We start from the raw sequence: 26,247 nt of genomic DNA, 5'->3' as shown, positions 1-26,247 counted from the left end.
GCAGAAATAGAATATTAGGGAATACAACTGATTCAAAAATCTTTTTATTTCGTGGAATGACACACTTGCCCTAAAGCGCTGCAGTGACTTCATCTCTACTTGCTGTTCAGGGCAGAGGCTTGCATTCCTACAGCTGATGTTTCACTCAGCCGTGAACAGTTCATAAGCGTTACAGATTTTGCAGGGCTGTCTCATCACGCAGTGCTATGACAATGGTAGGGGGCTTCAAATACCTTCTTATAGGGGACTTTCGAATCATGTGTCTCTGTTGGCTCCTGCATCCACGTTGAATCATGTCGGGCCATTCTGGAGCATGGTGCTGGTCCAGGCGGCCCAGGTGAATGATTGACCCGTGTGAGAATTCGGAAAATGCCCTTCCCGTTATTGGCCAGCTAATCAGCCAGTAACACACCTGGAGGCGGCGGGTGTTTGCTTTCTTCCCCCTATCTGCAGTTTCACAGCATTGACTCAAACCGAGAGGCATGCAAACTATGGGCCGATTAAACCAACGGAGAAAGTTCATGTTTAAACATACGACAAAGTAGCCGATGACTCAGAGGAAGAAGTGAGAAAGCGAGAGGGGGAGAGAGAGACAGAGAGAGAAAGAGACAGAGCAACAATGAAATGAGAGACCTTATTAAGGTGTTAATTTGAGAGCTGTCAAAGAGAGAATAAACAAACAGGCAGAAAAATGCAGACTCAAAACAGAATACTCAAAACAACACAGCCAAATGTAAAAATCTCCTTACACAAGCTCCCACTAGTGAAACCCTGATAATGTCACACATACAGATTCTTTATTATCCTCAGTCTTGCCCCAGTGAGAGAAAAAACAGAGTGGGAGATAAAGATGGAAGCACCCTCAAACGTAAATGGCGAACGCAACGCAATGTCAAATCAGACAGAAGTTTTCTCAGGATCTGCCAGGGCTCCGCTTTCCGCATAGAGAGAATAATGATTTTGCTCTTTTATGTCAGGGGCTGCACTTATGGAAGGAGATGTTGGGCGTCGACGTTAGCGCCACAGCTGGGGGGACGCTGTCACAGAGCTGGTTATTACTCACAAACCTGCTGTCTAACAGATATGGCAAGGCAACCCCGGGGAGATAGGGCCTATAGCTTAGCGGGCCCATTTGCAATCTAACTGCCTGTAGCTATGTGGGGCGGCGATCAACATTTCCCTTCTTTTATGGGTTTGTTTAAGCCCACAGTGGACAGGGGGGGAAAAGCGTGCCTTGGTCAGAGGGCAGCGGAAAAAAAAAAAAAAACGCCCCGCCACGCTGACAATAAATCGCCCACTCAGCATGCTACACGAAGACGAGCTGTCTGCAGCTCAGCGGCGGTCGTGGAGAACAAAGCAGGAAAATACAGGGCCCACTACGTTTCCACAGGCCCACCCTGCCCCCCCCCCCCCCCGTCTCTGCGCAAAAAATACCGCTCGGTCAGAGTTGGAGACGGGGCAGTGACACGATATGACCGCTGTGCGGGAGATCACAGGGCTCTCTCCTAAGACGTGGACGCGCTCCAAGCCATCTTTTCCAACTCTGCTCCGCCGTAGCACATTTTCGGGCTGGGTCGGGCCGCTGAGCTTTAACTCGTGCTATTTCCAGCACAGACTGTTTGAATTAAAAAAAAAAAAAAAAAAGAGTAAAGTTTGAAATGGCACCAGGCTGCGTTAAACTGCTCTGGACATATAAACTAGCGTTCTCACACAATTCAAGCTTTGTTCGGTGAAATGAAGGGGTTTTTTTATATGCGTTCGCCTTCATTGAGTCGTGTTTGTTGCCATTTGCCGGCTGTGCTGTTGGTTATTAGCTTTGTTTGGACTTGAACAAAAACAGACCGTAATATTTCTACTGAGTCCATATTTCCGATAACTGCTGAACAAGATGATTACGACTAGATAATTAAGCAAGATGATTAATTTTTTTTGGATACGCTGTAAGCTGTCAGTGATCACCAGTAACAGTAACTGGACCATAGAAAAGAACACTGGCTTACTGGTCACCTGAATTGTTCAAATGATGGTCTCTGGCCAAGTTTTAGGATATTTTTCTCTCCAAACAAAGGATGGGCCATTGTTCTACAGATTAGTCAGAAAACACCCAAATAGGACTGAGCTCCTGATGACAAAACACATACAGGAAATGGAAAAGAGCGAGAGGCGAAAAACACGGGCCTGATGGGTTTTTTTTCCAGTTTTCCAGAGGAAAAGGGCATTAAATCCCTGATTATCTTTACAGTATCCTAACAAAGAGATAAATGATTTATATACCTACGCAGTCAAATCCAATGGTTTATGAGGGCTGTCTGTCACAAAAAGGAAGTGGAGCTAATTATGGACCGGACAGCTCTTAAGGCTTTTTTCAAAACTCCATTCCTCCATTTCTACCCCTGGAATTTTCAGCGGCACAGGAACTTCTGCGTCCTGACTGTCGGCAATGTCTCATAAGTGACACCGATAATAATGCCAAAGGAAACCCCTTCGTGGCACACCCCACCTCTGCTATCAAAAGAAAAACAGCTTGATCAGGCGCTGCAGCCACACGTAAAATGGAAACTAGACGCAAGGGGATTAATTTAGGCCATCACACAAAGGACTATTAGAGTTTCCATTCGATAATCACATTGGCGTGATAATTTGATCTTCTGAGGAAACGCCGGGCAAAAACATAACACAGCCTGGGTCGGAATTCCCCGGTCTGACCTCTTACCCGCACACAGTCCACAGCAAGGTGGTGTAAAGACGTTATCTTTCCAGCACAAATTAAAACGGACCAAGGACCCCTGCAGTGTTCAGACAGGGTACCTGTGACCGTAAGTTAGCATCTAGCAGCTGCCCAGCACTCAGAGGTAGTGATGTTCAGTGAGAGGTTGGTGCCTCGCATGCTGCCTCAGGTCGGGAGCGAGCTGTGCTCCGGCTCGGAGAGGAAACCTGAGGAGCCCCCACTCCCCCACGCGGCAGGGGTGAAGCGAGGTCGCAGTGGCAGGCCGCCAGGGCAGCGCCTACCGACCGGCGATGGAAATCGCGGCCTGCGTGCGGGATGCAGGGCCGGTGACACGACACCTCCTGGCACTTCACGCCTCAGCTCCTCGCCATATTCTTTAGTGACGCGCCACGGTTCAATCTGACACCCCCCTGAGACGGACGGCTTCAAGGCGCTGCCAGAGAAATCCAGGAGGGTCGACCGCTTCAGGGATTCGGGTGTCTGGGGAACTGACAGGCCGCCCCTGGGGAACCGTCCCGACCTGGGATAGGAGTCTTTGTCCCCCGGGGGGGGCATCGGTAATGTGGGTTCAGCGTGTCCTGTTCTGTGTGAAGCCCTCTCACCCTCACCCAGAGGGACAGCAGGTATGTCCTGGGATCCAGCCACTGCCCGTGCATCTGGAGGTTACACAGGGGCGCGGTGGCTGGCTCCCAGCACAAACCCACTGCCCCCTCCCGGGAGATGCTGCCGGAGCTATACATAGAACAGGCCCCGCTGAACTGATAGCACTGATGTTATTACATCTCGGCCCCATAATACATTCCTTGATACAGTGCCATGCCATCCCGTGGGTGATGTAACAGTGTGAAAACCAACTGCAGGCCCTAATTACAACAAAATGACCACCTGCCCCCCCCACCGATCTGCCACTATCACAATGTACTTGGCTTGTAACTAGGTCACTGATTGAGATCCTAAATGGGGCTGGGTCGTCATAACCTTCAGCAGAGTACCCGCCCTCAATAGCTTCAGTTAATACCCAATCATAGTACTGAACGTGTAACACATAAATGTAAGCTCAAAAGAATGTGAATTGCCCTGGATTTGGTAAGGAAGGCTTTGGTAACGAAGTGAATGACCAGAATAAATAACCACACCATTAACCACAACTATGATCACCTTCAAGCAAGGGTGGATTTACAACCACTTCCATGGAAGTCCACTGCCATTGGCATCAACTCCTACACTTTCCTTTTTTCCCACTGACACCTTATCATATTATTGAATCTGACCCATGTGACTTAGCATGCCAAACTTTATTCTTACTTACGGGAGCTGGTGTAGGTGGATGGTGAAAGATTTCCATCACCTTGAGCAAGACTTAATCCCTCACTCATGCCACTTTTTGCCTTGGCTCCACGTGGGTCAATGAAGCCACGTGAATTCTTGCACTCATCAGCCAGCCAAAGGGCTTTCTGGGGTTTCTACAAACATGGCTGCCCGCTTTACGGCCCTCAGCTGCTTGACCTATATTGTGCAGCATTTGCCAGGCAGCCGGAAACTCTCGCCCGTTCATGGTGTCAGGTGCGTTTGAACCTGGCGGGCTGAGCAAACACGCAGCCACCTCTGTTTGCTTAACGCTGGAAACACTCTCTGAAGTGAGCGATGACGTCCGCACACCCATGACGGCAGCCAGAGCTCGCCGTTTCCACTGCGAGTCGATGAGCGTTCCACCTCAGCCTCTACCCTGCTGCACCCACACGGGCCCCGGGGGGGGGCTGAGCCCGACCCCCCGGAGTCGCGAGTGGGTGGAGCTGTGGCTTACCCCTCCCACCTGGTGCGAACTGGCGGTCAGGAGGCGTGACTGTTTCATTACAAGTCGACTGAGCTGGACACTGATCAAAGGGCGGTGTGGAGCTGCTTCTGGGAACCCGGGCGCAATGTGTGAGAAGAACCTTAGTGCCAATGATTGTTCTACTCAGGCCAAAAGAGGGGATGTTAGAATACATTGTTCTTTGTGTTATTTATTTCTTAGTTAATCTCTGTCACGTTTCATTTCACTTTCCCTCTTACTTAATTATATTGTCCCTCCCTTTTCCTGAACCTAACCTCCTGACACACTCTCCAACCTCCCTCCCTCCCTCCCTCCCTCCCTCCCTCCTTCCCTTCTATCTCTCTCCAGTTTTTTTTTTGTGTCACTGGTTTTCTTGTGGATCTGCTTCCTGCGTGTGGCAGGCAGTGACTAACTTCTTTGCTGTGGCAGGACCACAACAAATCAAAGGCCTGTGGTCCCCATCAGTACCAAAAGACCATACCCCTGCATTTCCAAAACCACAATCTATTCCATTTCTGGAGTGGCTTACGTTGACTGCGGGGAACAGCCTGCCACCAACCGATTACCACAGATTCCCGAAAATCGGACCAAGACCGCAAAAAAAATAAAACCCACAGAAAGGACTCAGTGGGTCAAATAAACTCCTGTATTTGTGTCAATCTGAGCCCAGAAGAGAACACAATATCGACGTGTGGACGCAGTCAGGCTTCAATCAGTGTTTAGACTGAAAAAAACAAAAGCAAAGTGAAGTCACGTCCTTCCGCAGCTGCTGCGACTTTCCACGCCCCACGTCTCGGGTTACGTCGGACCTGTAAGGGCGACGGCTTCCGCCCGCGGGGGACGCCGGCGTCCCGCTCTGGGGCGGCCAGCGGCTACCGTGCCCCCCCTCCCCCCCGCCTTGCCGCTTTCTCCGGCCTCTCTGGGGAGGGATCAGCTGTCAGCTGGAAGCATGCCTTTCCCATTTGGACATAATGACCATCTGCCGGCAAAGCGCTGAGTAACAGGAAGTGATAGCTGCTCCGCCCGGCCAGTTTACCGGGTCTGCTGCTCCTCTGGACTCCATCATTACAGGGAGGGAAAGGGCTTAGAGGAAGCGTGTGTGTGTGTGTGTGTGAGAGAGACAGCAAGCGAGTCTCGTAAACATACACAGCGATGCTTACAGCCTGAGCTGTACGGTCTCCTTCCAGATGCCCACGTCTGTTTATTTGAGGAAATCTGTTCCTGTGGCTGCTCGTCTCTCAGTGCGTAGCTGAGGGTGTGCGGTCTGTGTTTGTGTGTGTGCTTACAACACCGAGCGTCTGAGTCAGATAGTTTGGGTGTATCTGTGTCTGTTTAGAGGACCTGTTTACGCGCCTGTGTCCGCTAGTGTGCGATTATAAGGTTGTGTGTGTGCGCGAGTGAGGTTGTTTGTGACTGCGTGTGTCATTCAGTAATCGAATTAGTTGATGGACCAGACCATCGCTTATCCTCTGTTGTCAGAGCCGCCTGATTCCTTCCTGTAATTGTTTTGTCCTTCTCCCCCCCCTGTTCTCAACAATAAAACATTCACCCAAGGACATCAGGAGCAAACACTTCATCCTGTCCAAATGGAACGTAAATGCATTAATATTCATTAACTCTCTTCACAATCTGTGGCAGCGAATAACCTCGCATTGATACAATCTCCTGTTTGAACAAAGCACTTCACTGGTGTTGAATCAGTCTCCCGGCATTTACAAACCTTTTTACCATATTCCAAACAAAGCCTGGCCATAATGACCTGATATCCTTAAGGTGACTGTTGTGTTTGTTTTTGCTTTACGCAATATAAATCAAATATCGCTGGAAAACAGGCAGCAAATAGCACCTTGGACACAGATATTTGTATTTTGTATTTTTCCAACTTGCATCTTCTAGAAGGAAAGCAGATCAAATGTAATGCTGATAACAGATCTGGCAAGAGGCGGGGTCTGAGATAAATGATCTTCATTAAGTGTGCCTGCTTCCTGTGGAGCAGTGAAGAGGATGAAGGGAAACTACAGCAGTTACTATGTGTGAGGTGTGTGTGTGTGTGTGTGTGTGTGTGTGTGTGTGTGTGAGTGTGTGGGTGTGTGTGTCTGTGTTAGAGTGAGAGTGAGAGTGTGTGTGTGTCTGTGTGTGTGCGTGTGTGTATGTGTGAGTTTGTGGGTGTGTGTGTGTCTGTGTGAGAGAGAGAATGTGTGTGTGTGTGTGTGTGTGTGTGTGTGTATGTGTGTGCGCACGTGTGCACGTCTAACCACCCGCAACACAAATTCTTAGTGAAGTGACGGGGGGGGGGTCTCTTTCAAAATGTTAACACCGTGCCAGATGTGGTGACTCCGTGACCTAAAGTGTGAACTGTATTAGGGGCCAATCTTCCTCTAAGGTGAGTACTGCTTCCAAAAACCTGCGCCCCCTTCTCCTCCCCTTCATTCCCCAACCCCGGCCCCAGTCATCCACCAGGTTCTGATGTAGCCCCGCAGTTACGCACATCCCTAATCAGGTTAAATCCATTAGAGAAGCCATTTGGTATAATTGATCTGGCCTGCTCCTTTTTCCTCGAAGCTTCCGCCTGCCTCTCATGACTAATTGAAGAGGAAGGCCCCGCGCGTCTGAGTCAGGCATAGTTCAAGTTCCTGCGGCCGGCAGTAATGAGACGGGCTCCTTTTATATCCGCCGCGGCGCGAGCAAGCGGCCTTCCTCCCGTTACGCTTTTAACGTAATAAAGGCACGGCGGCGTCGCCAGGAGCTCTTTTCGGCAGCTTTCAGAGCCGCTCGTGGCGGCAATATCAAACGCGAATGTGAACATTAGGCGCTCATAAAAACTGAGCTTTCAGACTGCAGGACGGTTCTGACTGATAGGGCAGTTTAAACGCGAAACCGTACTGGGAAACACTTGACATTGAAAATGTTTCCTCTGACCCGATAAAAACGCCCCAAAGGACCGGGCCTGTTTACAATAGGCTTACGCTAATTTACCATGGGATCATGTGAGATTCTTGGAAGCCTCTCTGGGATATTCCTGCAGTGTTGTAACGCGGCATGCGTGCAGTTTTTCAACTTTTTTTCGGAAAGCGTCTCTTGCTCTCACCGCTGTGCAGACCGTTACTCGGGCCTCAAAATGAAACAGGCTCTGCCTTTTCAGAGAACTTAGGGGCTTTTCTAGTCGAATCGTTGCGGGGAAAACACCGCGTGCTTCAGCCGATGCGTATCGTGGCGGGCAGAAACTAAGTGAGTTTAATCTGAGTTTAGTGCTCCTTGTAATTCTGCGACAGATAAACGTTTAAGTCTGGCTGGCGGCGGCATGTCACAGTAAGCAGCTTTACGCTCTCTCAGTCTCTCTGTCTCTCTTAGGAACCTCCCAGTGAGTAAAACCACAAGGGGAATTCACAGAGCAATCTGACCAAGAGCGATTCAGGCCGGGGGAATAATAAGTGAGCACAGGACGGTGAAGACACAGAGAGAACCCACGTCTGATCGATGCGTTTCTCTGCTAGGCCAAGCGTCCCGTTTGATTGAGAAAAACAAAAACATTTGGGGAGGGGGGGGTGGGGTGGGGTTGAGGGGTTAGGGGGGTTGTTTTTGTTGAGACAGAGAGAAAAGCACCCTTTCAGCCTTCGTTATCTCCATCTCAGCCTTGTGTCGCAGTCGCTTTCGGTTGAGTCGGTCTCACCGCGCGTAGCAGTAATCAGAGAACAACATGTAAAATTTACAAGGTGAATCAGCACTAACTGAAAACCACAGCATCTCTGGGATGCTGCTGCCAGATACTGGGGGCAGAAACGGTTATCCCCCACACAAACAGGCCCGTTGGTGCGACTGCGTGAGATAACTCCAAAAAAGGTACGAAGCAGAACACATATGACCTCTGAGGATTGAATCACAAGTTACTGAGAAATGAATCAATGAGTAAAAAGGCAACACAAAGAAATCCCAGCATACTGGCAAAATGAAACACAAAAAAAAAACTGCTTTTGCTCTTTGACTGACCTGCATTGATGTGCAAGGTGCTTTCTGTTTGGTGACCAAGACTTGAACAAAGAGGGAGATCCACCCATTACATCCACCTGAAAACTGCTGAATTTGGGTCTTAGGAGTGGATGTGAGAACACTCATCTGTCATCTATGAAGTTTTGAAGATGCACCATTTTTGTCAGCAAACTGACAAAACTGGCGAGTCACAGCACTATGAAAATGTCAAAGAAATAAGGATCAAAAGGATAAACTACGGTGAATCTGGTGTCGACCCAAGGAGGATATGATTCTGCATTATGCTCAGCATCGTACTACAGATACACATGCAAGAACGGATCTAATTTGCGTATTTGTTCAACATCCAGGCTCATTTGCGAACGAGGTGCTGTGTGTGAAAAGTGGGGTCAGATCAATTAAAGCTGCATGATCAAACAAACTCTCGAACAATAATCCATTCACCAAGCACTGTCTCGAAGCCAGGTTTTGCGGGAGTGGATTTCAGTTTCGATCGGCAAAAAGTATTAACGCGTACCCTGCTCTGAAATAACCTTCGAGATGAAGATGGGGGGGGGGGGGGTTGTGGGGGTGAAGAAACAGTCTGCATATTTACAAGGAATCTGTTTTCCAGGGTTTGGGGAGGAAAAACAAACATTGACACAGTGCAGCAAAAATAATAATCTCTGCGCCTCAACTGCGAGGCCTTCCCACCCTCCCAACCCTGTTCTGCCAGAGAGCTGTGAAGCAATGGCCACTGGGCTCGGGAATCTCCTCACAGTGAGGGGTGCCCAGAAAATGGCAACCGCTTCCCGAAACAACCTGGCAAGGCTGGTTTGCTGTTTTGCTCTATCTTCCTACTCAAGACCTGGAGGGAGAGAGAGTCCGCGGACAATGGACTGGGTGAACCTGGGAGCTGATGCTGCGGCCCTCCAGACAAAGTGAAGTGGCTGGAGCCCGGCTTTCCTTTAATGCGCATAACCTTTCACGCAAAAGAGGTGATTTTTGCCTTCATTTATTCATATAAAACTAAACAAAGTGGCATTCCGACGCGGTCAGTGATGTCTTCCGCTCATTCCATACCGTACCCCACTGGAGCAATGATTATTTCTGTGCCGTATGCAGTCCTACACCAGTCTTTTGTTCTGACAATTCTGTCTTACCAGGATAGGAATACATCAGGAGACTCCGTAGACTAAACCACATGCCCCGTTTCTCATTTCCGAAATTCCTCCTACCGTGGGGTTCAGGCAGGGACACACAATGCCACATGTGTGACTGTCACTAATGACCTGTTGCAGGAAAACTTTGGTTAGGAAGTCCTGTGAGCTGCAGCTCATCGCCACAGATTAGGGGGTTCTGACACGGTTCTGGGTTCTGACTGGCTGGGGGGCCCATGCATTCCTCTCCAAGTGATTTCACTACAATTAGAGTCAACACTAAATAACACTGCAGTGACACTATAGGTAGCACAGATCTGATTTAAAAACAAGGGCACTGCCTGCACGCTTAGGATAGACACTTATTCTGGCAGTTTAATATGGAGAATCAAGGTCTGGCATAATTCAAGATGTGCATATTTGCACAACTGTTGGGACCTTGGGTGGTTCTGTGGGAAAAGAAAACCCAGAGGAAGGAATTGGGCTGGACATACCAAAAATTTACCCATGAGCCTATCCTACTTCGGGGTGTTGATTTGGCTCAAGCTCAGCAAATCCACATAAACATTTCTTAAATACTTTTAGAATGAAAAAAAAAACGAGGGTAATTTCCAACTCCAAGCAGAAATGAAAGATCAAACAAATCTGTAAGTTCACTTGCTGATCCATCTCCAGATACCACCCAAAACTGGTCAGTAAAGATACAGCAAACAGTCTGCAGTTTTCAGGAAAGGCAGAGCAAGCAGCCCACAGTGTTCGGTAAAGACACAGCAAGCAGCCCACAGTTTTCAGCAAAGTCAGCAAGCACAGCAGCTTCTGCAAGGCCTCGGCCGGTCCAGCTGGAAGCTTCCTCTCATTATGTCATGAGAAGCAGTTTCGCGGGGGAGTCCACTCCCCCCCGTCCAGATTTCTTCCCAGATCCTGATCGTTCTCTTGACCTTCCACTCTCTGCTGACCGGGGGACGTGAGAAAAACCGCTCCGCCGAAAGTTCATCTCCCGGGAACCGGACGCATTTTCTCAAGAGCCAGGCCGCCAGATTCAGCGCTGGATTAGACCACTGTAGAAATCTGGCATCTAACTGCCGTCCCATCCCAGAGCTGGGGCGGTGAGCGGCCCTGCGAGCTACAGGACACTGTGAGCTGACCATTTCTCAGGTGAGAAAAGACAGGTGGGGGGTGAGGGAACTGTTGACCACTGCGTCAGGTTGAGGCTGGGCCAGAGGGTAAGCATGGTGTCTCAGGGCTGGAGGTGTGAACAAGGCAACGTCTCTGCCCCCCCCCCCCCCCCCCCCCCCCCCCAGCCCATCTGTTCAGTGAAAGCCAACTGGCCCCAGTCAATGACAAGAACAGACACCTCTATGTGACCCTACCCCCTGACAAATACGCGAAACGCATCACTGAGCTGGCCCGGGGTGACGGGTGCAGGTGACCTAAGGACTACAAACGGTGCCAACAGACGCCTTTCGAGGCGTCAAATTTACGATCTGTTGCTTCCCCTCCTCCGAAATAACAGCACTGTTTTTGCTGTTGTTTTTCGTGACAATCTGCTCTACAAATAAAGTGGTGTGTGTGTGTGTGTGTGAGTGTGTGTGTGTGAGTGTGTGTGTTGGGGGGGCATTACAGCCAAAAGCTCTAAGACAAATCGCAAATACTGATTTATGGTGCCTTGCTGATGCCTTTAAAGCCCATTGGATTATTCTATGAATTCAACTGGACAGGTTCCAATACTATATAAAGAGTACAATAATGAGTACAAGTTCCACTACAAGCTGTTACAGCTTGCTATGCAATTGCACTTGTACAGTTAAAACAAGAATGTTGCACACAGCAGTGAGAGGATATCACTAATTAAGTCTAACAAGTGTAAACACTTTCACACCTTTTTTCATGTCTGCAGTATTCCAGAGGGGAGGGTGAAAAGTATTTACAGTTCAAGGTTTGACGCTAATTAGGCATACTAGCAAATGTTTGCCGTGTGAAGAAGCCAGTCCGTTGTTGTACTGTCCATTGTTGGGGGATTTAAATGGCTTCGTATCAAGATGATTCCCAATTTCTGTGGAAAATACAACTGAAATGATATATTGTTTGAGAAGAAATTACTAAGATGACCATTAGACTGGCTGTAACTGCAAGTAGGAGGATGTATTTAACATTGGTATGGACTCTGTCGTTCCCCTTTTCTCAGCTTTTGCTCTTCTCACTTCTTGTAATTCGAGCAAACGCAGATGGTATAAGAGGAACATGCAAGAATGCTGGATTTTACAAACATTTCTGTTTGCAAAGCGCTCCTTGTGTGATAAATAATTAATAAATCATTCAGTGTACAGGCCAGCATTGTTCAAAAACATTCTTGTGTATGTGTGTGTGTCGCAAGTACGCGTCTGTGTGTGTGCGTGTGTGTGTGTGTGTGTGTGTGTGTGTGTGCGTGCGAGACATTGTGGAGTATAGTGTGAATCATACTTTCTCTGCATGGACATGTGGGTTTGAAGGCCTTGGTTTGACACATACTGTAAATGTTGGCTTGGAGAGACAGTGAGAGGGGTAAAAAAAAAAACAACATCTAGCATTTCAGCTATAAGAGAGGACAGAGAGGGACAGGCAGGGGGAAGGAGCAGAAACAGGGAGGGGGGCACTTCTGACAGTATGAATCAGCAGAGATAGTATCGTTTTCTCCAGATGGCAGGCAATCTCCTATTCCTTTACATAGGAGGCCTCGGAGGCAATCAAACCCTCCCCAGGGACAGGCGGCGCTTCAGAGGAGTAGCAGGGGCCATTGTCAGCCCCCCTCCCCTGCCCCCCGCCCACCTAGTTGGCCATCAAAGCGAAGAAGAAAAGGGAGTCAGGTCAGTTACACACTGTAAATGCATTAGGCGGCGAGGGGCGGCCGTGACTGGAGATAGCAGATATCGTGCACTCTTTGACCCACTCCCACAGCTACCACAAGGACGGAAGAAAATAGGGGGGGTGGAAAGATTTAGTGTGCGGAGTTAATCCACTGCTTCTTTCTCTCTTCCTTTTTTCCTGGGGAGCCCACCCTCGGCCCGGGCCGCTGTCTCGGCTGTCAGGGCGAATCTGGCTTCCCGCTTCTCAGAGCCCCATCGGCGTATGCACGGAGGGGGGCAGGGACAGAGAGGGCGATTTCAGTGTGTTTTGGAGCATCCATTCTGACGCGAGCCCCCCCCCACAGGAGACAGGCCCGGTCAGGGCAGTGCGCAGGGAGAAGACCGTCATGAAAAGGTCACCAAAGGGCTCGGCATGGCGGGGCCAGATATGCCGTGACAGGCAGCTCGGGCGGGGTAGTGTGGGCTCTGCCCGGCACTGGGTGAGGGTGCATGAGACGGCCGCCCCAGACCCCCCTCTGGCACTGCGTCTAGGGTCAGCCAGGGCCGTCCTGAAAGAACCTCACCTGAAAGCGGGAGGGGTGGGAGAAAGCCAGTCTGAAGGGGGGCCGTGAGGCACACGCATTTTTGTCATCATAATATCGGCGGGGGAGCTGTCCGCTGTGGAAGGTCACCGTCTATGATTCCGTGACTGAAATGGGGGGGGCTGGGGGGGGGGGGGGTGTCACGAGACAGGCCATCTTGTACGAGGCACCAACAGCCAGTTTGCCGGCCTGGAGGGCCTACCACTGACTATGCCTGCCAGGGGACGTCCAGTGCCTCCGGTGCCTGCTCCATATTTACAATCCCTGAGATTGTGGAGTCTGAACGGAGCTCCTCTGTGGGTGACGCATTCCGCTGTCGGCTGCCACTGCCCCGGGGAGTCCCGCTGTGCTGCAGTGTGACACCAGCTCCGCAGGTGAGAGAAGGAGGGGGACGGAGGCGGGGCCTGCAGCTATCCTAACACCCGCTTTACGACCCTGCTTCCTGCTAATGACTTTTAAAGGACGGCAGAGGGATTCCTTCTCTGAGTGAAGTGTGCCAATAAAACTCGCACGCAAGAAGGTGAGAGGCGCGTGAAGAACTCCACCTCAAGGGCAGAGGGAGGCCGCACAAATTCCTGCTGCATACACTAATCAAGCTGCATTCGCTACACAATTCTCACCTTTCAAAGATGCATGTCCATACAAAAAAAATTGTCCTATGACGTAGCACTTTTTACCACGGCCCTTTTTGACTTCTGCCTGTCTAAGCTTGAGCCATTAGCTCTGAATGAACTTCTCTGACGAAAACGTAGGAACGCGCCAGCGTTTTAGCCTCAGACTCCCAGCACCAGTTCTGTGGCCAAACCGCCTGAAGGATTACTCTGCGCTCGCAAACCGAACCGAATAAAATTAAGTGGCAATTACCACTCTTCATCCCGGCTCGAATTACCAGCCCTGGCACCGCCGTCCCCGCGCCGCGAGGACCAGCAATCTGCCTAATTGATCCTGAGAGAAAGTCGAGCAGCCTCTTCTCCCTCAGGTTCGGACGATGAGGAGCGTGGCACTTGCATTTCGTTAGTGTCCTTTTAAATATGCATTAAACAAAGTGCGGCGATCCCCCCTTTCCAGCACGCAGATGTAACTCTATCTACTCGGAATGGAGCTGACTCACCGCGGTAGCAAATAAGACACACAACATGTAGCGCGTTTCATGTGCAGCTACAATGGTGACGCACACATTTTTCTGACAGTCACAGTCTTAGTCACTGTCATGTATTTGTCTCACTTTTCCAGTAAAAGTTAAACGGACTATGTATTATTCATTATTATAGCTTGGTTTTTACTGATTCCTTTATGATATCTAACCACAAGTCCACGCTGCTGCTTTAACAGCACAGGAAGTGAACGGTTATGAAGCACGGGAAGAGAGGAAAAAAGCCATTACCTAATTCCCAGCATGAAATGACCCACAGGATGCCCAACTGTACAGTGGTTTGTTGTTCCTGTTGACAGTTTAGACAGACAAAGGATTTATCCAGGTGAATATTTACTGAGGAAGTTAGGTTTAGTGCCTTGCCCAGGGGTATAACGGCACTGGCTGACTGGCATCTGGAATCCAGCTTGCAACCTTTGGATTACAAATCACAGGCCCTTAAGTGCTATGCCACACTGCCGCTCATTAGAGAACACCATCCGCCGGGGTCCCCTGTGCAGTGAGTGACGGGGGTCTCACGTGCGACACACAAGGAAGAGCGTCCGGCCCGGGGGACGGTCCCCAAGGGGCCCACGCAGCACGCGTCACCGGTCACACCTGACTTCCTGCCTCTGCCGACAGCTACAGTTAGCGCATTTCCTCATTCTGGCTGAACCATCCTTGTGGCGGCGAGTCACCGAACGCATTCCGGAGCGCCGGCCCTGGCAACTGTAAACTTGTCGTTCAACCAGATACTGCCGTCCAACTTCCGGCCTCTGAGCAACACGCCAGGCCTGCGTCCAGAGGATCTGACGCGGCCTCGTGAGGCTGATTTACGGGGCGGACGAACCGAGCGACCCCGACGGCTCGATTAAACGCTGTCTGGGATTACACCGCTCTGTTTTCCTCTTACGTTCTCTCCTTAAACGCACCACGCCGGAATAATCCTTAGGGCCGGCGCTATCCTCCACATCTAAGGCTCGTGTGGTGCGTTGCCTCTGTCTGCGGATTCAGCGCCCTCACGGCCCGGGGTTGCTTTGATATCGCCGAGACCGGGGACTGGAGGTTAACCGGAACTGAGGGAATTATCGGGTTTGTTAATGTGAAGGAGCTTGACGGCAAGGCAAAGGTGCTGCCCTGTTCATTGTGATCTCTCTTCCTGTTTACACTCTGCTGTAGCTGTAATGAGTCATGAGTTAAAAGGCTCAATTGCCAGCCTAGGGAAGTCTACGTCTCTCTCTTTCTTCCTTTCACTCTCTCTCTGCTGCGCTCATTTCCTCCCTCCACTCCTCCCTTCATTTCTTCCCTCCTCTCTTTTCCTCCCTCTATCTTTCTCATACTTGAACTTTATTTCGTTATTCCCTCCCCACCTCATCTATCTTCCACTCTATCTCTCCCTCTGTAAGCAGAGCTGGGCCAGGGATCAGACGGTCTTTGAGGAGCGTCTGGCTGTCACCACGGTCTTGTGGTGTCTGCGAGCCACCCGGCCTTCCCCCCGCTGCCGCCCCCTGTCCCTTTAAAGGACACATTGTGCGGTGTCGACAACAGGGCTTTCGCCATTGTGGCGGTAATCTCAGCGGAGAATCGGCCCTAATCCACCCAACACAGGGCCATGTTGCTGGGCTCATCAGAATCCCTGGGTACGCAGAGACGCCTCCGCTGCACCGCACGACCTCCGCTGAACCCTTCCCGCCCCCCGCCCCTCCCCCAAACAAACGAAAATTCCCGCCTCTCAGCAGCTTTTTTACCCCGCCTGACAGTGCGGCCCGCCCCCACCGAGTGAAGCCGTCTCAGGTCACTTTTACCCCCAAGGCCTGAAGGTCTGATCTGTGCTCCCTGCTGTCTGGCCCCATCACTTGCGTACTACACGGTAGCATTTATCCCGCATGCTGAGATGCCCCACACGTCCCCCCCCCCCACTCCTCCCCCAGTTTCCTCGCCTCTCAGTGTCCCCACGTTGTAAAAATAAGAGCACTGAACCAGCTGGCCCGTCAATTATGCCGCCGAGCAGACAGTTACATAATCCTGAAAGGCGGCCGAGACTATGCCCTCCTTTATCAATTGGCTGGGAGATACTTTTTGAACGCTATATTAAAAGTCTGCTCGTCCACGCATACGGACACATTATAAATGGCGGCAATTACACACATCTCTCCGTGTAAAAGGCTTTACTGTGTTCACCCAAATTCTACGGCTACTTCTCACCGTGCGCTTCCCCGCTATAAATAACATCCCCCTGGCTTTATTCGGTGTTATCAGAGCCACTGGGATAAATCTAATGTTCTCTGAAGTCCTAAAAAACATTTAGTACCATTTGATCCCTCAGTATCTTGCTACCTCTTTCAGTTTATAGTTTACTTACCATATTGTGGCTACAATATAAATACATTTTTTATGAACCCATTAAAATGTACTTATATTGTATTTATACCCAGTTTTACCTTAAAGTCCACTAAAGCTGAACACACTAAAGTGTGTGAAATTAGCAATTTTATCCAGAAGCTGGATACTTGATTTACTTGCAGTGAACTTAGTTTTGGTAGAAATTTGTACGTTTAACTTTGTAATACACAAACATGCCAAACACAAACTGCTAAATTCACAGCCCTGCTAAACAGTGGAGTACAAACTGTGGTGGGGGAGGGGGAGGGGGGGGTATTACCTGATGAGGCAACACCAACTGGACACGGCTCCTGTCTGGAGAGGTGCCAGGGTTGGGGGCGGGGTTGGTGGTGTGTGTTGCGGATGAAGGGGAGAGGAGCGGGCCATTCTTCTACAAAAGGCCTCCGCGTTGTTAAGCCCCCCCAGTAAATCTCCCCGCGAGGAAATCCAACGACAGCCGTTTCCTCCCTGGCTAAATTATGGGCCCCCGTTCCCATGATGCCGAGCCGGGAGATGGACGACCCCTGAGGCCAAATCAAAGCCGGGTCAAGAGGCCCACGCCCACCTCCGCGACTCTTCCAAGGGCACGGACGGGGCCGGAGATTTTCCCCGCCCCCGCTCTGTCTGAGGTGACCTCTGGACCGCGTGCCTCACTCCTACGGACACACACCCGGCTCTATAAATCCTCTCCTCTTCCGCCTGTTCTTCTCCCGGTCAGCCCCTTCTTCCCTTTATTCTTCCGCGCGGCCCACGAAGGCCGAGGGAGAGGCCAGGGCATCATTGTCTGATCCAGCTGTGTCACCACAAAGAAAACGAGGGGACAGACACAGAGACCCTGCCGTGAGGAAAAGGGACTGGTGTTTTTGAAGACGCACCGTTTTCAGAGCAGGATTCCGTTCCGGTTTGGCATCCATGCGGGTGTGTGCCTAAAGCACTGAGGAGCTTTGGCTTGTTTATTTTTTCTTTATTCCTTTTATTTCCAGTTTAACAGGTTAACGGCACTGAACTTTTTTTTTGTCTTCATCTTTTTTTTTCACTAGAGAAAGAAAACTGCCAAAGAAATATGACCTTTCACCCGTTAAGGCCCTCAGGAACACCTGACTCAGAGGTTCAGACAGGGTCGTTACAACTGACATTTCTCCCCGCAGTCCTGCCACAACGCATGCTTGTCGTGTTTACCGGAGCGCTCTGAAAGGTTAAACCATCCAGGCGGGTTGCCAGACAATGGCCCCTGGCCCCCAGGCGGGACACAAACGAGCCTGCCAATAGAAAGCATCGACCGAAAGAGGAGGAAAAAAGAAATCCCTTTCAGAATTATCTGAGAAACGCAGGGCGCATTCCTCTGCTAGCTAGAACCAAATACAGTGCAAAAAGCAAGGTGGCAAGGGGAGCTACAATGTCACAGCTCTAGTCCAACCTGTAGAGAAATCCCTAAATGTTAACAGCACAGTCTGACATGTGGGCTAAAAGGATGATGGGAAAGGAGTGAAGGGGTAGGAGGCTATATGATCATCAGAGTTGATGTGTTGGGTAAAAGGAATGTCCTGGGGTACACACATTTCATTCAGATGATGTTTGATTGTGGGCTAGTATTTATCATACCAAATTTAATGGCTTCTGTATTGAGATATTTACATGACAAGAGCTTTTCAATTGACCATGAGAAGTCCTCAGCTAGGCCTGTGCTTAAGGGCACTGCTTTTCATTCTGCGGTGTAGCTTTAAACATGCCATTAAAAAATGCAGACTTCAGGTATGCTTTGATACATTTTCTTTTCCAGTCTATGCTTTATTATCCCCCATATTTTATGGCAGGGTGCTCATTTACTGAGCTTGCAAATTACTGCCCCGGCGACAGACATCTTAACATAATTTACAGCTTAATTCACAGGAAGCTAAAGGAACGGGGATCTTTCAGAAACATCACACTGGCAGCGCATGAGCTATGAAAGTCTGCCTCTACAAACCCCCTGTTCCCTTTACAGTCCGATATCTCTTTCAAAACAAAAACAGCATTACATCCATGGGTTACCGCGAACATGCTACGCACACTTCCTTTTCCAAAGAAAGGGACGTAGGCATGGTGATGGAAAACAGTATCCAAGTTTAACTGCTCGGGGGTGTGAGAGTCACAGGATTTAGGGCTGCTGGGCCGGCCCCAAGCGCTTCACATCCTCGGCCGTAACTGCGGCGCCGTTTCCCGAACAGCTGTTGCGCAACAATGAGGGAGAGGGAACCCACACACCGCCGGACTGGCCCACATTTATTATGGTTGATAAGGGTCCAATTAAAACGGCCTCACGCCATGATTCAGAAGCTGCTCCGTGGAAAATCTTATCTGCTCGGCCTGTCTGGAGGCGTGTTTGCTTAAAAGGGGACGAAAAATAGGCCCCCCAGTTTTCCACGGCTACGTGTTTTTACATTCTGACCATTCCTCCCCGGCCCCATCTCACACACTGAAAACATTGTGCAGGGGAGGCGCTCGGCGGCCAGAGGCGCTCGGTCAACATGGGAAAAAATAAACTTACACAGACTGGACACATTCTGACAGTGAATGGGAGTTCTGCTTACGGGGGCTTGGCTACAGTTAGTAGAAAATGCATGACGTCAGGACATTATGGGTGTGAAAACAGGCTGTTGAGCAGAAGCCAAGGAGAGGGAGAGCAGAGAAACTCGGCTGTGAAGCTTGGCGCTACACTCTCAGAGGAATCCGACATCCTTTTTAACGCTTAAGATGGACTAAAAGCTGCCTTTTACTTTTTATTTACTTACATTACTTCAGCAAATGCAGGTACTTCAAGTCCCTGAGTGGGTTAATCGTGAATATCCTGCATTAAAACAGGCCTGCAGAGAACTCAGCTGGGGTGTCGGGGGGTCAACCTGATGGTAAATCACCTCTGAAGAACTTCATTTAGGGAGCTATTCATTCTGTACGCTTTGCAGTTTGTCCGTCATGAACTGACAAGAACGGATTTTTAGAAAGCTCCATGAGCCATAGGCAGCTTTTGCTTGAATAAAGAGCCCGAATAAAATTATCAAGGTCTGTCGTCTTCTCATCTCATTGTATGTGCAGTCGCATGAGGACTGAGGAATTACAAATTAGTGTTGAACTGACCTTGGACCTTGAGAGAGCACTCAACTCAACCCAGCACACAGGTCTCAATTCAAGGTTTCATCTGAGATGAGACTTTAATAGTCCTTTTTTCAAATTGGGTAGGCAGTAGGGGCACAGCTCAAATTATATTAGGGCAGGGCCATGATGAGGGAGGCAAACAGGTTGTGCCATTTCATTTGTTCATGAACCCCCATGCTAACCTGCCTCTTCAGCATCTGACTGCTTAATATTCATGAAAATTCCTTACACAATATCGGCAACTATGGGTGGAAATGTGAATCTGAAGTGCTGTATTTTAATTTCCTTTTTAAACGTTCCTTTTTAAACGAGTATGTTTAATAAAAACCAAAGCTTGCTGGATACGGAGGTTGAATTAGGAGGGGAAAAATGGGGTCACAATATGCATGATTAGGGTGTGACCGACGGTCAACTCTGACATGTGATGAAGTCAGAAGAAGCTGGGTGATCACGTGGCAGGGTGTGATTTGCGAAACAGGAGCACAGGTCGTGTGGGAATAGACACTGACATGAGACCGGTTTGTTGTAAATACAAAGCATATTGACCATTGCAATGGAAACCCATTGTTAACATAGGGTTTGCCGAAATTAACTAAACAATGCATACACAGAAAAAATAAATAAACCTAGCTGAATGTGTCACTCACTTTACACAAAGTATGCGTAAAGACGTAGCATCTACTGTCAAGGATGTGTGATGAATGTGTAAAGTATGTGTTTAAGGAAACGCATTTTCCAATAATACTACAATCCATGAAACAGCCAAGCTGTCTTCATATGTCACATCTGTCAGAGGGTGTGTGCATGAGAATGGGAGTGTCTGTGCAGGCACTGGGTAATTGGTTAACTGATTAATAGGCCACAATTCAAGATTATTAAGGCCAGGTAACATAGTGGAGAATGAGTTAGGAGGAAGGGTAAGGGCAGAAAAGGAAGATTTGTGCAAAAATGTTGGACTGCTCTGAAATACTATTAGCCTGTTTTAATTCTCTTATTCATGATGAATGAACTATCTCCATTCCTACGCTTTTTATTAGTTGAGTATTGGCCATCTTCTTCATAATGCACTGAAGATAGATTTAATCTCTCAGCGTCTGTGGTTTTCTTCTATTTTCCTGTGAAGGTGAAAGTCTGAAAATGAGACTCCTTTTCATATACATATTTCCTTCAACTTACTGAGGAGCTACTCAACACACCTTAAGCACATGACATGAGACAAGCAGATATTCTCCAAAACCAGGAGTCTGTATCTGCTGTTCCCCTCCCGTGACAGAAATGCTAGAGACAGGATGCTGCATATGCAGGAGAGAGCCATCTTTGTTCATCTGAACATTTAATCAACAGCCAACGGGAAACGTTTGAGACAAGAGCCGTCTCCCTCACCTGCCTCGCCTCCCTCTTCCCCTCATTTCACACCATACCACCTGGTTTTGTTCAGAGTTCTGTAAGTGTTCAAAGCTGAGTCAATAAAAAAAATTACATGATATGCAAGTTGGAAAATGCAACATTATTCGCTTTTGATTTCATTTCTGTTATTATTCTGTTATTATAACCAATGTCAAATTCCTGCTTCAGAGACCTCTCAAAAGTCTGAAATCTCTCATGTGAGGTGCAACCACTGCAGTTCATTTACACAAAGGCTAATTTATACACATACTCGTACCGGTGAACAAATCAATTTGCCAGACTCACCTGCAGAGCCTCCACTAGGCTCATATTAATAATAAATATGGTGACGCTGGTATACAGTGGTAAGGGAGCTGGGCCTGTAACCAGAGACGTGCAAGTTAACATCCCAGGCGGGGCGCTGTTGTTGCTCACTTCACCCTGAATTGATTCAGTTACCATCCAGTTAAATGGATAGTATGCAAAATGTAGGCAAAGTATGTTGCCCTTGATAAGCATGTCCACTATGCAAATCATGTAATACAATACGGATGACAACTACCCTGCATATCATACATGAGGCGTGTTGCTTTTCATGACTGGCCCAGATGTGTCACATGACAGCCTAAACCAATCAGAAGAGAGAATACGTAGTGACTGAGGAGCAACAAGCCCAATTTACCACTGGCGAAATGTCAGCAACATTCTTTTTCAATTATGCTTTTTTCAGTTGCTGCACAGTGACTTTATAGATAACTAATGAGTTCGTAAGAGGCATGTTAAAGTAGGATAATGTTAAAGTACAATTCATCTCCAATTTTGTATGTGTGTGTGTTGTATGTCACCTGTACCATAGCAGTGATCTGCATCAAAGAGCTTTTTGTTTGTTAAGCAAAACAAAAGGAAGTAATTTGTAATTCTTTCATGGTATCTTGACCATATCTGCTATTGTGGGTGAAGTCTCCCGCAAACCCCAAGATACATACAGAGACAAAATGCTCAAACTGCTGACAGCACACATCAATGCTGCAGGTATTGCTGTCTATTTTAGCTAAAAAATCATAAAACTTACAACAAAATAACAGCTTCCTCATGAAAATATAAATTGATTAATTGGTCCAGCTCGTATTGAGATCATAAAAAATAATGACACACAGCGGGGTGTCAGAGCTCAACACCCACTCACTCATTTCCTCACGTGCTGCCACTCTGTGTGCTGAAGATCCCAAGATTACGCTCACCTCATTTAAGCACCAAATAAAAAATAGGCAAGGAAGATGAAAGCTGTTGTTTGGAGGTTTAGGGTCCTTTTAAACATGCACATAAAAACACTATCGAAGCCATGAGACCTCTTTGCCAGGCATAAAGGACAACTTAACTGCTTCTGCCATAAATCTTTTCTGATCATAGCGGTAAAGGGGGTAACAATAATATGGACACACTATTTGAATTAAGTGACTTTTTTGAACACAACACAGGGATGATATTTCTTCAAAAATCCATTTTTTCATGACAAAATAGTTCTGTGTGAGATTTTCTGAGTGGTGGAACAAATATAATGAGTGAGAGTCACTTGACAAATCTCGGTACAGTTGTGGCTGGTGACAAAAAATTCTTTCAGTGAGACACGGAGCTGTCTTTCCAGCAACATCATTCCCACTGACATTTACATCAGCCTAGATGTAACACCAAGATGACACCTTGCAGGCTAAAAAGTACCAGGCCAAGGACGGCTTAGTCCTCACGTAGCCTGTCCCTCTGATGTCACGCGTCAAGGCACAACCCCTCTCTCGGAAAGGGTCAAGATGTTTACCCTTTCACGCTTCAACCGTTTGCCCTATTTCATGCGAGGTGTCTGATTGGTTATTTCCTTGTCAATCACACCTAGCCTCTAGGTGAATGTGGAAAGGGGTGCTGTTTGTCTTCACTTACGAGCACACAGCCTGTAACCCAGAAAGGTCATCCTATCATGGGTAAGCAAAACCTCGGGGGTGAACCATGAACGTCTCACTCCTAACACAGCCAAACCCATATATGGGGACCCCTTTCTATATTGAGGAGTGAGTATCCTACACTACGCATCTATCTGCTGGGAAAACTAGCCCTCAGCCACCACAGGGTCTGCTGCCATTAATTCTATCTTTCACCTTAATTGTTACACCGAAGTAATTACCTGGACACACTGAAATTGCTAACGCTATTCATCACTGTGCTACAGAAAAGAATTCTTTATCAGGGATCTTCCTAGGTTCAGGGTGATTTTTCAAGTAGCAGCTGATTTAAAGCTGGAGTGCCAGGTTCACATCTAACCCAATAAAGAACGACGGCACACTGAACTCCGCCGACCCTGTCACCCGCGGGGACTTAGACCCCTCATCCCTGCTCTAGCTGTTGGCAGCTGCCTGCAGTATTACATATTAAACCATGCTGATCCAGTCAATCTACTGGTCTCGAGGGAGCAAGGCAAACCTGTTATTCGGTTATGCAATCAGGTTACACTGCAGTTGTTCAAAGTGCAGTGCCTTCATGTGGAATCTCTGTGTTAACCATTTCAGCCCATCGCTATGGGAGCAGCGTGCGTAACGCATGCAATGAGAAGGCTGACAGCTTTATGAAATAGGGCTTGACTGCCAGCGTGGACCGTGGGCAACGAGCCATCCGGAAAATTAAAGATCAGTGAATTGCCACACAGGACCTGCACTGACTTTGACCGAATGCTGCAATCAGCCACACGCACATGGATACACCTTTGTTCATGTAACTCCAAACTGGTGAGTGGGGGGGTTGGGGTGGGGGAGCAGTACCTGGGTGGACGACAAACCCCTCCCACATTCCCTACCTTCCAATTCCCCATGCTGTCATTCTGACAGGCTGATACCTTCAGCGCTATCCACCTGCGCTTCAGCTACAGCTGTGCATTACCTGCACGACTAGGTGAGCCTCATATCCACGCTACAAAGGAATCTGGTGCCCCCGACATGGCGAACAACGCCGGCTGCCAACATTAGCTGGGACCCGGTGCTCATGAGGGAGCAAAACTGCATGTGTCTTTTGATTTTTGCTAATTCGCTGACAGGTCTACACTGCGCTAATTCTGCGTGTGTGTCCTCGCTCCATCCATTTGCAAACAAAAGGAGAAAGGAGACACCTGCGACGCCACGATGGCGTGAGGTCAAAAATGGACGATTACTCTGAAGTGACAGCCATGTGCTCGGCTCCGTCTGCTCGGAACTCATTTGCTAAACCACCGAATGTCTGCTGAATAAACTGCATGTGAATGCAGTGAGATCCGTGACTCTTTTATTTTTTGTTTTCTCAGCCACACGTGCCAAAAAACACGTGGATGGGAATCTGAGACCTGCTGTTTCTAATTTACTGCATGGATATTTGCCGACTGAGACCGATGTCTTAAGTTAAATCTGAAAATGAGCCCACACCTCCCGATGCCAGAACACGCAGAACTGGATTCCATGCGCAATGCTACTTTTACTTCCTATTATAGCACTTGGTTATCACAGCAAAGCTTTCCTGACAGACGCCATGTTCTGCTCAGATGTTACTAAACGCCTGCCATTAATGTCTCCCAAAAAGGTTTGCAGCATGTCCAGGAAGCAGACTCATAAATACTGCTGTACACGCAAATCGCAATCGATGAGATGCAGTTTGTGAGCACACTGCACATTATCAGCGACAGTGAATTCCAGCTCAAGCACTAGCATTGGACTTGTGCCTGCACACTGCCAGCACAGTTAACACTAAATAAATGGGGCTCGGGTGCCTGCATTGACCAGTGTATACCCTAATGTTACTATGATCACTCATATACACCCTTTGGGCACTTCAAAAATGTCTGATTTACACAGGACTGAACACGAGACAAGAATTTGTAGTGTGGCCTAATGCCAACCTCCCCAGAATAAACTCGGAGAGCTGTAACTTAGCGAGCACGACGAGACCTGCTAACTACTCCCATGCAAAACGTTACACAACAAACACATTACACCCTTCTGGTGTGCACTATTCTCGCAGGACTACATTAATAACTATATAAGAACTTCATTTATATATATATATATATTGCACTAGCAATCTACAAACAAAATGCTCCTCTATTGTCGTGCAATGCTATTCAGATCAACGTCAGTCTGACCTCAACTATAAAATTAAACTGGGTGCTAGAATACTGTTTAACTGTGAAGGGTGAGGTGTAATTGACTAATCGCCTACTACTATTCTGTCCATCAATACTACCAAATTGATCAGATACAGAATAGCTAGGACTGAATAACAAGAAGGCTATAACAACACAGTTTGATCAAAATATATGAATGTATTCACAGAATACAATGTTTTAGAACACAGTGTTACACAGAATGTATTACATCAGTGGAAATGCCCTAACAGTTGAAGTGCTTTCATTAGGAAGACAACTAAAGAGTAATGAGACAAATGTACATCAGCTTGCTGTTAACATACAAAACACTATGAGCACCATACTTCTTTATATACATTTATTATTTAGACGGACAGGTAACTGTATGGTGTGACCGTATGGCTTTGGGGGATGGGCAAATTCAGAATCAATCTGAAACGTGCTGAGCAGCTAACTAGCTAGCGATTCGAAATAAGTACAATTAAGAATTAAATATCTCATAATCCCACCTGTCTACCTGAACAATACTATTTCGGGCGTTTTCATTTATCTAAAATAGTTAATTACTCAAAACAAAACAACAAAGATCTACAAATGAAAGTTAAGTGAACTGGCTGTCCATAATCAAAGAATATGAATCGATATCACATCATATTCCTACTTTAACATCTATATGTTGCTAAATATAATAACTATCTAGATATATAGCTGGTTATCTGAGCTAGTTAAGCACAGAATAGCGGCAGAGCGCAGCTCGAATACGCCACGGCTTTCTTTTGCATCCTTGTGATAATTATAAAACAAAACATCGCGGACGGATGAAGGGAAATAAAATATTCAAAAGCCTTACCAATTCTTTGGATTGGCCCACTTCCTGCGCAAACATTTAAGGAGTATTCCATGTCAGAGGTGGAAACGTCTTTGAAGGTGGCAATAGCGCACTTTAGCATGCAGCTAAATCTCGACGTCTT

At 48.0% G+C, this 26,247-nt stretch overlaps 1 long non-coding RNA gene across 1 annotated transcript in view; it reads right to left on the bottom strand.

Moving 5' to 3' along the window:
- LOC118771394 overlaps positions 1 to 26,247 on the bottom strand; it is a 45,036-nt gene extending 18,789 nt beyond the window's left edge. Inside the window, exon 1 of the long non-coding RNA XR_005004606.1 lies at positions 26,127 to 26,247. This is a non-coding gene — a long non-coding RNA (uncharacterized LOC118771394). The remainder of the gene's footprint in view (positions 1 to 26,126) is intronic.

Source organism: Megalops cyprinoides, chromosome 24 (genome assembly GCF_013368585.1).
Source record: "Megalops cyprinoides isolate fMegCyp1 chromosome 24, fMegCyp1.pri, whole genome shotgun sequence".
Lineage (NCBI taxonomy): Eukaryota > Metazoa > Chordata > Actinopteri > Elopiformes > Megalopidae > Megalops > Megalops cyprinoides.
Note: the sequence above shows the minus strand (reverse complement) of the source record. Positions and strands in the feature narration are given on the sequence as shown.